Genomic DNA, 13,278 nt, shown 5'->3' with positions numbered 1-13,278 from the left:
TAAAATGAAAACACATCTGATGGACTTCCACATAGTTTGCCTCAGGCAAAGAGCATTCCATTAAAATAAAAATACATTTGGTTAGAGCAAATTAAACATTCCCAAGGAGGAATAGTCTGAGGTCAAAGGTGAAGCCACTTTACTTGCACACATGTTTTCAATCTGTTTGACCTCTGTGATCAGCAGAGCTCAGATGTGCAAAGGGGAAGAAGCTTAAAAGAAAATGGGAAGAATAAAAAATAAAATAAAAAGAAACACATAGGAGATCTGCATAATACAGCTGTAAACTCCCCATCCTGAAAGTGGAAAAGTTGTGAGGAGTTTTTCCGTGATCCTTCTCTGGGTAATAAAAGACCTGGAAGATCTTGACCACATCGCAAGATAATGATTTTTCTCATCAGCTGGGACAGAAAGTACAACTCTTTAGCTGTTGCGGCAGGGATTCGTGTGGCTGATGGTGAGCATGCCTGAAAAGACTCCAGGGAAGTAGATCAAAAAGAAGAAAAAGAGCAAGTGAAAGACTTTCTTGCTGCTGAACCAGTGCCCTGCTTTGTGCATGCTCCCAGCTAAATGTACCATGGCTGTTCTCTGGCAGGCAGGCTTTTGGGGTAGGTTTGTGCCCAAAAAAATACAAGGTCTGGAGACATCCCGTGGAGGATAACACCCTGCCAACACGCCAGGGGACAGAAATCTTCCACTGCACACCTTGCAGTTAGGGGAGGAAGAGTGAGCAGGGGTACGGTGTTTGCAGTTCAGCTGCCTCCCTTCCTCTCATCCTTATCTGGATCCCTGAGCCAGGATCTTCTTCAGCACGATGTGAATGTTTTTAGCCTGGGCTCAAATGCAGCCAAATAAAATCAAACAAACCCCAGCTGAAGGCTGTTCTGGAGCCTGCTCACTTCAGTATATATGGCCCAGGACACTGCAAGCTACAGATCCTTTTTTTTGCCAGCCCTAGGTTTACAATACCTGCTAAGGCTGCATGTTTGCTGCCCTGGCTTTCCCCTGCGGCTGGTGCCTGAGATAGGGTCCCTGCAGCAGGGACTGTTCCTTGCAGCCGAGCCTTAATCGGGTCAACAAGAATGGATTTTGCATCACACTCCCAGGGAAAGGCTGGTGCGTGAGCAGAACAGAAGCCCACAGATCCTTTGGACAAACTAGACTTAGCCAGGAGCCACATTTGGTCAGATTGCTGTTTTGAAGCCAGCCAGTTTAGCTACTCGATATTTCACAACTCATCTGTTTGCTATGGGTTAGCAAATTCGCTGGCCCCTCTCCATCGATGACAGCTGTGTTATTGCCTGTCACCGCAGGAAGGAAAAAAAAAAAAAAAAAAAAAAAAAAAAGGAGAGAGAAAGGTGCTTTAGATCTTTCCCAGGTTATTACTACAGATTGATCCACCCACAGTGCTGCAGCTGCAGGTTGGGTCCCTGGTGGCTCACTACCCACCCACACACCAGCAGGCACCAGTGCATCCCCTGTGCAGAGCCCTGGGCTCAGCTGGGAGCTCAGAAGGTACGAGCGGTGTTTCCACTGGGGCTCTCAGAACCCTTTTGTCTCCTCAGCTGCTTCAAAGCAGCAGATAACCACAAAAAGGAGAGTGTGTCTGAATCTCAGCTAACTCGTCACCAAGAAAAGCAGCACAGCGTTTGTCACCAGTCCATCTCCTTACCAGTCTGGAGATCCCAAAGCCAGCACCTCAGCCAGCATGAATGACAAGAGCCAAATCAAGTTAAATTCTGTGAAACATGTTAAAATCGGCTGAAAATCTGGGAGGTAGAGCTCAGAAAGTGCACAGCCATGTAACACATGCTACAGCTGCAAAGCAACCCCAAACTTCTGGCCATATCTCAGCCTGCTCAGAGCTAGTCCCATCTTCATACCCCTGTCTTTTGGGGGAGAGAAGATCCTGAAGCCAGGCTTGAATCTTCTGTAAGATCAATGCTATTTATGTGTTAACTGATGGCAGCAACACATCCAAAAGGGGTTTGCTACACCCCTCCTGAAGTAACCAGGACCTGTGAGGCTGGTGTTTTTACTAGCAAGTAGGACTGTGCCATGTGAGGAACAACAGGATTTACACTTGCCATCCGCAAAATGAATTACACGTTCCAGACATCTGTGGCTTCATAAATTATAACACAGTGTCAACAACACACCTGTGAAGAGATTTTAGAAAACAGGAGCAAAGAAACCACCGGCGTGCCGATGGGATGTGCTGGAGGTGCAGCTGGCTGCTCTCCACTCCTCTTTACCCAGCCTTTCCCGTCTGCATGCCCCTCCGTGAGCAGGTTTGCACCAACATCTCGAGGGAGCAGCCTTCCATCGCCCTTTTCAGATGCTGCCCTCCCCTCTGCATCTCAGCGCAGTGATTGGGATCTGCTGTGGCTCCCCCTGAGCACAGCTCAGCCAGGGGCCCTCTGGGGCAGGGGGCCCAGGGGGGGCCAGGGTTTTGCATACGAGATTAAGGAGTGAAGATGCCGCTCGTTTCCCTTTTATCTGCCTGCGTGCTGTACCGCTGCAGCCCCTGCTTTCCCTGTGTTGCATTCAGCGTGCTGCGTGACTCATCTGCAAGCACAAATTACCTTGCTAAAGTATTCTTAGGAGAAATAATTAGCCACAAGCACCTCCTCTCCAGCCTCCTGTATGTGCCTCGGGGGACTGGGGCGCTTGACATAAATCATTTAGTCCCGAGCCCTAGCACACACCTTTCCCAAAGGACTCCATAATTGGCAAAGTAGTTGCCAACTGGGTTTAAAGTGATTTGAAATTGTTTTCCATACAGCCTTGCTGATAGCAAAAGGTTTCCCCCTCTCCTCAAGCATGAGTTACAGTAACATGATTGAATGTAACCCGTTATTCAGCTCAAGCTGTGATTCTGATACAGTATAGACAATATAAATTCCCCAGAGCTCGGTGAGGCCACCTCAATGGTCCATTTAAGTCCAATTCAATTAGGCTCACTATAGTTCTTAGGATTTCTTAGGTATGTTTGCAGCAGCCTTGGGGTTTGAATGTGAGAACAGTATTCATCTAGGAGTTTTAAATTAGGTCTCAGGTGTCATCATTCTAAATGAATTATTACAGTGGTGTGTTCATGCCATTACAGGTAAGGTTATGTTAGCATCTCCACTCAGCTATATTAATGCACCGAGGGCTGCAGCTTGGTGTGTAAGGTCCTCGCCTTACAGTGGCTTTTTTAACCCAGTTTTTAAATAATCGGGCTGCTGGGCACTAAGCTGTATTTAAAATTCATGTAAATAAGTTGCTTACTTTCAGCTTCCAGTGGATTGTCTGCGGTGTGGTTTAGGAGGGAGTGCTACGCCTGCAGCACCACCTGCATGCTGCCCTTGGCAGAGTATGGATGAACATAGGCTCCCATCCCTCCCTGCCCTGCCTGGCTCTCCTTCACCACACGTGGCATGTTGGTGGGCAGTCAGGACCAGGGTGATGGAAAGGGAAAAATAATGGGGGCAGGAGTGCTAGAAGCTGTCTTGCTCAGGCCTTGACTTGGTTGGTTTGGGTCTGAGGTTCCTCTGATTTTGTTTCCCTCTCCCTGTGTTTTCCTCTCCACGTGTGGGGAGGGAAACATAAATATGGTGTTTTGTTTTGCTTCGCCCAGCTTTTCTCCATTTGACTCTGAACTGGATCTCCATGGTCTTCAACGAACCGCTCCGTGCTTTCAGAAAATAATGTGTGATGAAGGGAGGAAGGTGCTCGAGAAGCCCAAATGGCACCTTCGTGTTTTTTGTCTGCAGATTTTGTGTCTACACTATTTGGTTCCTCTAACACAGCAATGCAAATGGCAGGTATGCAGATGGAGCTTGCTCCAAAGAAGGAAGAAAGAAAAATCAAAGAAGATATATAATTTTTGGTAGGTAAATCTGGAAGCTTAATTGACTTTTGGTTTGAATCCCAAGACTGGTATCTAAAGGACAAAGATAGCATGTCTTTATTGACCTACATGGTGAAATTCTTTTCACTATTTTACTCTGGTCCCATCTAGTGGCTCCAGCAGGAAGCGAGACCCCTTGGTCCATCACTGCCTTAACAGGAAAAGTCACAGTCCCTCCAGGGCTAAACAGACAAAAGGCAGGAAACATTTTGGAGATGGAACAAAGCAATCAGGTGTCCTCTATACAGTTACACAGGCTCTGGGCCTCCTGAATCCACATCTTCTGAGAGACACGTAGTACTTTCTAGAAAAATATCCTACTCTTCACAGGCTCAATCTTTTCCTATTGCTTTTATCCTCAAAATTTCACTTAGTTTCTCTCAATTCAGATTTGCTACATCTTACTCCTACGCTCCTGGGAAAGATATGCCAATATTTTGCCCATGTTATGTAGGGGAATAGTTGGAAGAAAAGACACAAAATCTCTTTCCTCCACTCTCTGTCATATCTTTGCTAGGGCAGACTATAGCCTTAAGATCCTTCCAAGATCAAATAAATGCCTCCAGGAAGAAAAGATCAAAGGAGAAAAAAAGCTTAAGAAGTCACTTGTCTGGGTATTTCCTTTTATTTAAAGTGGCCCGTCATGACTAAAGCAATCTCCTGGGTTACAAGAATCTCGGGGTGCAATACGCTTCTCCAGGGGAAGAGGCACCCAAATGAGAGAGAACATCTACAGGGCACATTTATGCAGGCAAGAGAAGACCCTGTGTGCTCACATTTCCCTGCTCCTAGCAGCTGGAAAAGAGTCACACCCTACCCAGAGGCCAGGTGGCAACCTCGGCACCCATTATTTCCAAGCTTTGCTGCAAGGCTTGTGGGCAGCATGGGCAGTCAGGATGGGCTTCTGCCTGCCACAGCCAGGCTCCCGTTTTGGCTGAGCACAAAGACATGGGGCTTGGGAAGGACATGGTTCCTCCAGAAGTGGGACATGCTGAGGAGTGGCTCCGTTGTTTCTGGACCTGATCTGGGACATCCCATTATGCAGTGTGACTTTTTCTGGGGGATTAGCACTGACTGATGGATGCCTGCATTGTGCACAGTTTGCCATTTCCCCAAACAAGCTAGGTGATCTCCTGTGTGCTGGATGTTTTACAGACTTTCTTCAGTATCCATTGCTAGCAATGAATTTTTAGCTATTCATTTTCTTTTAGCCAGCTACACTTTTTCAATCTTATTTTTGTTTCTTCATTCCTCCGTGGCATCTTTCTCATTCCTTTCAATAGCGCTACTATTAAAGTACCATCGATGTCATGTTTGGGTGTCATTCAGAGGAACATCTGTTTTTCACAGACACCCAAGGGAATTAGATCCAAATGACTTAAAGTTAGTCACATTTTTAGGTATCCTATTGGGTCAAGACTCCAGGGAAAAGGAAGATGTTGAAAGAAAGAATAAGTATCTCCTAAGAACATACTTGAAGACATTTTACCATGCTCATCAGAGAACTTTTTTTCTTCAGGAACTGGAAAAAAAAAAAAAAAAAAAAAAAAGCCTTACTGGAGTCTCATTTCAGTAAGTCATTTGTAAGGAAGTATCTTCTTACCTCTTCACTATTTCCTTTTGCTAGAAACTCGGGATCTTTAGCATGCCCTGAACATTGAGGTTTTAGACAGAAAACAACAGATGACCCGTTATGCCTTGAGAATAGTGCAACATTTTTCATGAGAAGACAAATCTTAACATCTCAGTAGGGTTAATCTAAAGACGGGTTGATTATTGGGACCAAAACCCCTTCCATAAAGCACGACAGCTCTGTGTGGGACTCTCAGGTCTAGAAGCTGATTCCCAGTGCAGAACAAGCACCAGACAACTGCGAGTCCTACAAACCAGTCCTCAGCCCAAACCTATCTCTACGGGGAGCACCCTGATTTCCTTTCAGTCCTACAACTTAGCTGATTTCATCACCGTTTTCCTTCCAGTGTCAATGAGGAACAAAATCTATTGCAAGCACTCAGCACTGGCACGGCACACCCGCAATTTATGACACCTATAGCATCCATACGGACCTTTTGCATGCAAATGGGCTGCTCAGAGCTACTTGGTGCATCGGATCCTGCAAAAGGTGAGAAAGCACAACACTCTCCTCTACCATCGCCACCGCATTGCATGGGTTTAGCCATCCCGTCTGATTTCTGCGGAACAACAGTGACATCCAGTGGCCACGGAGACCCAGCCTACTTCGTGCCACGGGCATCTCTCAGGATGCTTTTTGCCTTTGTTATGTAAAAAATGGTCTGCAAAGTACCGAAGGCTGGTGAGACAGGAATATTACTGGAAATGCAGGTCTCTTCAACAGCAAAACTCTGTGTTACCCAAAGCGACTGAAGATGAAGAGTGAAAGATCAGCCCAGGGAGCTGGGGAAGTTTGGGGTCAAAAAAATAACACAGATTGGGAATATTTTGGTGAGGGTATTTGTGGGAGGGGAAGGACAGCTCTAGGCCTCCCCCTGGTCACTAACCCCAAGCCAAAAATTTGACGGGGTGCAGCCCCACCTTAGCAAAATTGGCTTGGGGTTATTATTGCTTCTCCTTGTTTCCAACCTTACAACTGCAGCTGTAAATCTTCCGTCCACAGTCAAGGGACTTTACAAAAAATAAATTCTGTGATTGTCCTGACACCTGCTCATTGTTGGGCCCTTGGCTCCAGAATAGTGAGCACCAGGAAACTGGTGAAATCAAAGAGTCAGTGATGCTGCAACACTTCCAACTTTTTTTTTTACTTTTTTTTTTTTTCTCCCAACAGTCCCGCTTTACTGTAAACGATGACAAGAGCTACCCTTACAAAACTGACCTGAGGCTAAGTCTGCACTGGAAACCCCTATCTGTGGAACCACATTGGTTTAAGCAGTGACATTTTTATTCCTGTTTTTTATTCCTGGTAAATCCCCAGAGCAGGATTAGCTGTACTAGCAAAAGCTCATGTGAAGGAGTGATGGGAGGCAAGTTAACAGGCAGCATTCTCCACTCGGTAGCAGTGCCTGGGGCAGCCCTGGCTCAGCCTCAGTGTCCTCTCCTCCTCCTCACCTTCCTCCCCTTGAACTGAGGATGAGGAGGCACTGAGCCCATTGCCTGCAAGCTGTGCCTGTGCTGGGGGGCTCTGCACCTGTACCAGCTCAGCTCTCTTACTGCAAAGCAGCCCTCCATCACCCTGACCTGTCTGAGCCCCTTGCACAGTAACGCCCAGTATTTCCAAGGATATAATATTTCCAAGGATATTGATTTACTAGCAAAAAGCAACCACAGTAAGCAGTACTACTTATGAGCATTTCAAGGCAATTTGCTGCAATGCTACACCAACCTTTCCTCTTTAATAGTAAAAATACTCATCGGGTGGAAAATGCCATCATGATGCGGGCAAAAGGGCTCTGTGTAGCTTAGTGATTGCTTGTGCATTAAAGATCAAAAACTGGAGTGGCTACATGAGAAGCCACTTCCCAATGCCATCACCCTTGGCTGCACAGTAGATATCGTAGCTCTAACATTTAAATCAGTTACATAGATGCTGAGAGAGGAATGCATGACCCATGAATGTTGAGAAGTGGCTTCTTGGTTCCTGAGAGGAAAGAAAAACAGATAATTAATTAAGGTAACTAGTAGCTTTATTTCTAGCTTTCCCAGTAGCTCCAGGGACACCCAGGACTGTCAGTGAATTGGAAGAAAGTCAATAACTAATAGAGAAGTAAACATTGCTGTTCCAGGTCATCTGCTGCAACCTCAAACCATGGAAGGGAAACTCTCCTCTTGTAAGACCTCCATCCCTGGGGCTGCGTAAAGACGCTGGCTGAGTGTTAATGTGGCTACCTCCTCCTGCTACACAGCAGGTCCGAGGGAAGAACAGGGTCCCTTGGAGCCCCTGCTAGAGCAGGAGTTTGCAGTCTTGCTCCAAATCATTGTTTGTTTCTCCATTTGTGAGCTCACAACAGTGCCTGAGACGTTTCCCTTTGCCCTTCACTTGCTTCAGCCCTTCTCATGCCTCCTAGGAATCGTTTCATTTCTAGCAATCCTGCAGCTGGTTTCCCACCTAGCAGTGAACATTCTGGGGATGCTGTGAGACTGCTGAGCAGAGCTGGATCTATCTTAGATGAGATAGCATCAGCAGGTGACTGATGGCACAGGACAGCCTGCAAGGTGTCATTCCTAGAGGCACATCTCTGTGTGCTCAGCCAGAACAAGAAAAACTCCCCTTTCTCTTGAAACATCCTGCTGATAAAGGATGGGAACAGAAAGAAAAAAAAAAAAAAAGACAAAAACAAAACAAAACAAAACAAAACAAAAAAATGGGGGGAAAGCCTGCTGTGAGGAAGTACAATAAGCAAAATAAAGCTGCAGGAGAGGAGACAGTGGCTCAGCAAGACTGGCATGGTGAATCTTTGTGTTGTGGTGGTTTTGGTCCCCACTCCTGATTTGGTCCAGCACTGATGCTGCTTAATATCTCTGGAAACCAGAAGTAGGGCTGTGATGGGATTTTTCTTAAATCCCAATAAAATCCATTTCTTCTCAGTCTTCGCAGGCACTATCCTACTGACTCCTAGTACACTTAGCCCAACAATTCTTCACAAAATCATAATCCCACTGGGGTTTGAGTGGGAAACTTGAGAAATTTTGCTTGTGCATGTGATAACCTTTGATTTTTGTATATGTTCATATTTAACTTGTTCTGGCAACAAGATGAAGCTGTAGCCATTCTGTCCTCTCCCTAACTCTCTGCAGCCAGCAGAAAACTGCAGATCTGCTGTCCTGTTTTGTCTTTCCCTTTTAAATCATATCAGGCTCTTCAGTCACAGACACTGCTTTTTAGATGGAGGCCTGAATTTCTGCAGATAGCTTATAAACTTGTAAAATAGCTTGTTTAACTTGCAAAACTTCCAAGTAGCTGTCATACCGCTTCCAGAAGGATGGATCGGTTGGTGAGAGGGAAGACACAGCATGCAGTGACATTTTTCCTGGATAGTTCTCCACCCTTTCTTCTCAATGGTTTAATTTTCCATGATGCTTTTTCCTCCCCTTTCAGTATCAGCAAGCATTGTTGTCAGGTACCCACTGCACCTGGGAGCAGAGGCACAGCTCTGCGATGTGTCTGCATTTTTCACCCTTTCCTTTCGCAGAGGCACAGCCCCTCTTGCTCACCCGGTGAGCTGAGTCATCTGACATTACACTTGCCCAGAGGCCAGCAGGCTTCAGCTACTAAACCATCATCATCTAGCCTCCCCCTATGGGCATAATATGCTAATTTATACCCACAATCAAGCATCTGTGATACCATTTGTGCTGCAGACACTGTGGAGGGAATTGATGGTTATTCAGATCTTGTGTTAACTGAGGAAAAACTGATTTATTCCCCCACTGAGTGGAGCAGTTACTAAAACCAGCATGGATGAACTCTCCTTTTTCAATGTGCCTTGGCTGCATGCTAATAGTTTGGAGTCTAGGTGACTCATTCAATGGAGAAACTTTGCTCTCTGAATTATTCACTTATTCAGCCTACTAAGCCAGATAATAAGAGATGGCAGAACCTTTCCTTATCTCTCAGAGGGTATATTAATATCTTTTAAACATTCATACTCTGCCCAAATATATATATTTCAAGACTTATTTTTACCTAAGTTCTTTTTCTTTAATCATTTTGATTCTCTTTTGTTCTAACTTCTCTTGTTACTTGAAGGAGTGACTGGGAATAGGGCCACGCTTCCATACAAAGGTAGAAGACTTGTTTTCTTTTCTACACAGACATCTTTTGTGTGAGGAAGCTCAGCACTTATTCCCTATGATGTGGAAAATCCTAACACCACCACCATCTCTTCTGTCCTATAGATATTGTCTGTGTCCAAAGAAAAAGTCACTTCAAATTTGTTTTAAAATGGAAACACCTCTATCCATCTATGATGGAATTCATCATCATTTACACTGATCTCAGCAGCTTTTCTCTGAGGTAAAATCCCAGATACACATTACTACTTGTGCCCACTTTAAGCAGGTTTTGTGACACCTTTGTAGCTGCCTGCCCTATTCTTCATGTGGATCCCAAATTTTGAGTTCACATCCTGCCTTCCAGTTTTCCCAAAGCACAGACCTCCTTTGCTCACCCTCCTCTCCCCAAGGGTCCCACTCCTCTTCTCCTTCCAGCCACAAGGAGCAAAATCAACCAACTGTTCCCTTACCTCTCCTTCTTCTCACCTTCCCCTCTCAAGGAGCATGCTCTCCTTACCACAACATCGACTGATCCTCGTATCTCCAAGCTGCTCTAGAACTGATGAATCACCAACACCCCACATTAGGGAGGTTTAAGCCCCAAAGGAGAGGAAGTACCAGAAGACTCTGAGCACTGTCAGGGACTTTAGCATTGCTATTGTTCTTACACATGTATCAGCATGTTTTACATTTATATTACTATATATTCTCTTAATGAGGAACAATACTGAATTCAACAAGAGAAAGATAGACAATATAGGTCTGAGCCACCATCCTCAATCCCTGGAAGGCTGAGAATGAGTTCCATATGGCTGAGATGCTCTTCATGTACTAATTTTATTTTATTTTATTTTATTGATTGTGAATCAAAGATGTTAACCCTTTTTTTTTTTTTTTTTTTTTCTTCAGGTGAGGATCAGACCATCCTGTGGTTACAAAGCACCTAGCACAACCAAATCCTCATCCAGCTTATCTGTCATCCTCCAGTTATGGAAATCATGTTAATATCTGATTTCATGCCTCTCACTTTGTCTTCCTTTGGAGCATCAGGCCTGAGAAAGTCAGTCAGGGACCAATGCACCCTTTGCATTGTCTATTGCAACAGACCTCTGTCCCAAACTCTTCTACAAAAGTAGTAAAACAGAATAATATATAGAAAGGCTTGACTCAGTGCATTTTATCCATTTATTCTTACTATAAAAGCTTAGTAAGATCACATATAATGATAATGACAATGAGATTAGGCATAATTGTGAACATATATGAGGACGGTTTCTGATCACAATAAGGTCAAACAGACCTTTCTCTTGCTATTTGCTCTGAGTCATTATTTACCTCTGGCTCTTCAAAACCCTGCTGTGCTAATAATGTTTCAACAGAGATTTTTAACATTTAATGAAGGTACTATGTTAGCTTTTAACCAACTGATTGTTATATTCTGTATCGCTGAACTTAATTTTTCCCCTTCATTTTTTTCAGCTTAAGCGTTACATTTCATTTCAAAACAGTCTCTGAATAGGCCAAATATAAATACATGCAAACTTCCTTATGTTTTCTCCATTTCAGGATAATAAAAAAGCACACAAAATGAATGTATCTGAAGTGTAGTGTTAAACGATGCATTCAGAAATAAATAACACACACAGTAATGGGTAAGAGAAAGAAATGGCTTGGTGCATGCTGTTTTAAAGAAAACCAACACTTTCAAGGAGAACAGGAGACACACAGGGATTGTGACTGGCCCATGGATATGAACAAGGGAAAGACTCAAAAAATTCTTTCTTGCACAGCCAGTGTAAGCTGTCTTATACCTCAATGTACCAAAATTGCTCCTTGAAAGGTAGAGAGAAGGAGAAAATCCGATGCATATATATATATTGACACTGCCAGAGCCAAAAGGGAAAAGAAAAAACAAACAAACAAACAAAACATTTCCTTTGAAGTATCCAGAGTCCTACAGGTCTATGCTACTGTGCTATCTAGCTCAGAAAAACTGCTATCCCTTCACTGCAGGTGAATAAAGGAGAGACAGTGTTAAATTTTCTGGCATCTAGTTTAACCTATCTTCCACTGTGGGACTTTAATTATATCCAGGTGGTGTCCAGGTGCAGTTGTCTGGACTATCTCCATTGGGCACATTTGCTTATAGAATAGTCTGGTTGGTGTTTTTTCTATTTTAGAAAAATGTGTTCTCTTGGCCATTCATTATGGCCTTCCATTCTTCCCAAGTTTTCAGTCCCTAAACTGAATAACAGCTAATCAAAGTCATAAATAAAAGAAGCTCATTTTGACAACTAAAACCGCTTTGAAAATATACAATGTGTTTATACAATGTGCTTGGTCCCACTGATCTTTCCAAAACCTACAGCAGGGGGACATTTTAAAGCATGCAGTATTATTCCTGAGAAGAATATAGTTGGTTTTGTTTTTCTTTTTGTTCTTGTGACCACTGAATTTCACCATGAAACTTGAAAAAGAACCTGAACTTCATAACACAGTTATATTAGAAGGAATCCATGATGAGAAAGAAGTATGGCACCAATATACAACAAGATCTTGAGGACAAAAAAAAAAATAAATCATTTTGGGGGAATTGTCCAATAAACAGCCACTGAATTCCACCACCAAATTTGGCTCTGCCCAGCAACCTCACTGAAGTTGTTCAAGAAGAAAGTGCTGTCAAACTATCACAGCCTAGATGTAGGTTAGCAATCATGTGCTTCTTGTGGTAGTATGGTCAGACAATACCACTGGTCTGTGTGTGAAGACACAGCAAGTGTCTTCATCCTTATTAATCTTCCTTCAACAAACATGAGATGATCACCGTCTAGACTTGGTTTTGTTCATACTAAAGGACGATAAAAGATAGGTGTCTATAGGAAATATTTTTTATGAAGTTATTGCAAACTGATTCAACTTAAATGAAATGCAAAACACAGCAAAATTTCTTTGTAACTAAGATTATAGATTTCAAAGACCAAAAGTGTAGGTAAATCAGATGAACTGAATCTTGAAAGTACAGCTTCCCTAAGACAAAGGCAATGAGTGTGCTGAAATAGAAAGGATGAGAAAATATCCTGCCTTGTGAGGAAAGTTCTGACACATGATATTTTAAGTCTGTTAGCCAATCTCTTTGATAAACTTAGCAAGTTGTGGACAGTGCCATAGGACTGGGGAACTCCAAGTGTATGACCTGCAATTAAGAAGGTGAAAAAAATGACCTATATTTACAGGTATATTAGAGGCACTCCAATAGCTTACCAGGCTTTAAAATAGCAGTCTGTGGGGAATCTAATTAATGATGCAGAAGTAAAAGCAATATGGGATAAAATGCAGCATGGGTTTACTGAAGGTAGACCTTGCCAGACTCACTCAATTTCTTTTCTTGAAAAGGTAACTCTGAATACAGCAGAGGGGGTATTTCCAGGAAATTTACGGAAGCATTCATGGCTTTGTACGAGGCCCAGGTGATACCATATGGAAAACTGCATACAATCCTGGTCGCCCACATTTCAGGGAAATACCTTCCAGCTGGAAGAGATGTGGAGAGGTCAGCAAGAGGGTTAGGAAAGTCGATGTGAAAAGTCTGGCTGCTCAGCCTAACAAGGGGAATGCTGGCCAGGGATGTGGCTAAG

This window comes from Anas platyrhynchos, chromosome 2 (genome assembly GCF_047663525.1).
Source record: "Anas platyrhynchos isolate ZD024472 breed Pekin duck chromosome 2, IASCAAS_PekinDuck_T2T, whole genome shotgun sequence".
Classification (NCBI taxonomy): Eukaryota; Metazoa; Chordata; class Aves; order Anseriformes; family Anatidae; genus Anas; species Anas platyrhynchos.
The sequence above is the reverse complement of the archived record's forward strand: the minus strand, read 5'-3'. Positions refer to the sequence as shown.